Source organism: Crinia signifera, chromosome 3 (assembly GCF_055691185.1).
Source record: "Crinia signifera chromosome 3, ASM5569118v1, whole genome shotgun sequence".
Classification (NCBI taxonomy): domain Eukaryota; kingdom Metazoa; phylum Chordata; class Amphibia; order Anura; family Myobatrachidae; genus Crinia; species Crinia signifera.
Genome location: NC_139219.1, coordinates 146,789,963 through 146,792,980, shown reverse-complemented (window position 1 = coordinate 146,792,980; position 3,018 = coordinate 146,789,963). Strand labels below are relative to the sequence as shown.

Below are 3,018 nucleotides of genomic sequence, written 5' to 3'. Positions count from 1 at the left end.
GCAGCCCCTCGCATTGCTCGCTTCGGGTACAGAGCCTCGCTGCGCCCGGCACACTATTTTATTCTCCCACCACGCCCTAGTGCAGGCCTGTCCAAACTGTGGCCCTCCGGCTGTTGTGGAACTACACATCCCAACATGCCTTGCCATAGTTTTAGTATTCCCTAATAGCAAAACTATAGCAAGGCATGATGGGACTTGTAGTTTCACAGCAGCTGGAGGGCCATATTTTGGACACGCCTGCCCTAGTGGATGGGAGGGCATGAAATACCGCCTGTCGGCACATGTCGGCTCAAAAAACAGTGAAAAAAACCATGTCGACCTCGCGACCTGTCGACATAACCATGTCGACCTAATGATATGTCGACCTAAAACCATGTCGGCCTTGTCCCCTGTAGACCTTCAACCATGTCGACCTAGAACCCTGTCAACCTTCCTGCCTGTCGACCCAACATTGTCGACCTAATGACTGTCGACCTAAGTGTGGTCGATAATACGTCTGTAAGCCCAGCTAAGACACCACCCACTCCCTCTCTCTCCTCTCTAAACCCCCCAGTCAAGTTGCAGAGTGGTAGAAGTTCCTTCTCTGGTCTGGCGATCTGGGGTCCACTTCATGGTTCTTCTCATTCAGGTTTTTACCCTACCCCCACTAGATAATAATGAAGAAGACATTAGCCAGCACATGCACTTAGAAAGAGGGGTTACAGCATTAATACATGATTATAATTAAACCACTGGAATTTCTTTTTTGTGCACCTTGATTTTGGGCTGCACGTGCTACTCTCTGCAGCCTTCCCTGGTGGTCTAGTGGTTAGGATTCGGCGCTCTCACCGCCGCGGCCCGGGTTCGATTCCCGGTCAGGGAAAGAGTTTTTTTTTTCTTAATTTGCATACAATAATAATTCAATCCTAGCAGCCGAATATACTCTGCACTTGAGAAGTAAGGCATGATACATATTGTCTTCTTAACAGTGATTCTATTCGTGTTGATACATTTCTGTCACTCACAGCACACGTATTATTGTGCTGCTTCGGTGAAATCACTTATCTCTGGCAGGCAATGATTTACTCGCGAATGAAGGTGCAGATACACAATTATAGTTATTAATTGAATATAGTCTTAAGTACAACTTTCGGTTGTGAATAAACCTATATAAATCAGAAGCCGGCTGTATTATTTATGTGCAGTTGCTGTCGCTAGATAATATGCATATGCTGCGGGAAGGTAACCACGGCAAAAGTAATGGGGATGTGCTAATCTACATTAGAAGCTTGGCTGCTACCGCCACCTACTGTCCGTATTTAGCCTAACAATGGATAATGGATGAGCTGGGCATTATGCAGTGTTAACTATGTACTGTAAGTACGATATGATGTATGTGCAGCGCTGGGCTAAAGCAAGACTGAAGGTGGTATAGTTTCTTGTAATACACTTTAGGCATCCATGGTAACAAGAGATGAAGCTGAGAATCATTTTGCTCAATGCCATAGCCAAGTGCTGCAGAATAAATGCTACCTGTGGACAGCTTCTACTAATTAGAAACTGCTCCCATTCTAATGCCCAACGGCATATGCTGCGCTATATAAGAAACTGTAAATAAATAAAAAAACTGCTGTACCAGTAGCTTTTATTGGGAGCTAATTTAAGGATGCTACAGTCAGAGCAGGATTAAGGCTCTGGAGGGCCCATGGTACTTAAGATGGGGGGGGGCTAAGGTATAAATTTAATATCATAATACAAATATATTTTATACACATGTTATCTATCTATCTCTATATCGGGCGGGTAACTCTGAATTAATCGATCCCCCAGATGCTTTCCATCTGCGCATTCACATACTGATGTATGCGCATGTGCAGTGTCCCTGGGCAAACGGACTCAGCGACTTGCATACTCGCCAATCCGTTCACATGGGACAGTCTACTCTCCACTGATTTAAATTTGCGTGGCCTGAAGAGATCGTTCGATGGCCGGAGACCATGGAATGATTTCTCCGCCATCAGGACATGCGAGGGGATGTGTCTTTGTGACACATCCCCTCGCACATGGTTGCGATAGGAAACAAGCACGGGGGGGCGTTGATTCGGCAGGGCGTCGGGGAGTGTCCTCTGGGACTATGTAAACTGCGAGCTCCAATGTGTAGTCCGGCACTCTTTAACTGAAGAGGTAGCTGCCTGGCCCTGGTGCTAATAGCCAGAAGGCAGAACTAGACATACAATAAGTGGCACTTCTCCAACCTTGTACCTTTTATTACCTAAAACCATTAAAAAAAGCTTCACATGTTCAATGCCCCTAACAAACATATTCAGTACCCCCAACCTGTGAGCGGGCACCAGAGAGTAGGTATCTGTCGGGGGGGAAGGGGGGGGGGGGCAGCACATTGCAGCATCAGACAGCCATTGGCCGCGTACTGACTTCCAGAACCCCCCACCCTTAATCTGGCTCTTACTACAGTACCACCATAACCGGGCTGCAGCACAGTGTAGGTCCTGACATCCAGCTATCAGCTGTTCAAACATATGAATTACTACACATACAGTAGTATAACGTCAAGATCTGTATTCTGATGGATTCATGTGGTTGGTTGCGTGGGTCCACGTCCACATGCTCAGATGTCAACATTCATTGACACCAAAAAGTGAAAATCTCATGTAGACCATATGATGTGTCGACATTTTCAGTGTCGACCCTTTGTCAATGTCGTTTTTGTACTTGCTGACTTAATAACTATTGACCTAGGCATTGTCTGTGAGCTATACCAAACCTGTAAGAATGCAAAGAGGTTTTCTTTTACATAAATCACTGTGGCATCCTAAAATGGGTATGGATCATTGGATAGACAGCAACTAGGCCGCCAAGCATTAGGTCGACACCACAAGGTCAACATGCATGAAGGTCGACATGGGATTAGGTTGAAAGGGTCCTTAGGCCAACAGGGTCATTAGGTCGACATGGGATATAATCTTGATATTTATTGTTATATTATCATTATTATTTAGCAGCTTTTTATGCTTTGCTGAT

General features: G+C 45.5%; 1 non-coding gene across 1 annotated transcript; it reads left to right on the top strand.

Moving 5' to 3' along the window:
• Positions 1 to 790: 790 nt before the first annotated feature.
• Positions 791 to 862, top strand: TRNAE-CUC (transfer RNA glutamic acid (anticodon CUC)). Its single transcript has one exon. It is a non-coding gene; the product is annotated as a tRNA-Glu (tRNA).
• Positions 863 to 3,018: the final 2,156 nt, after the last annotated feature.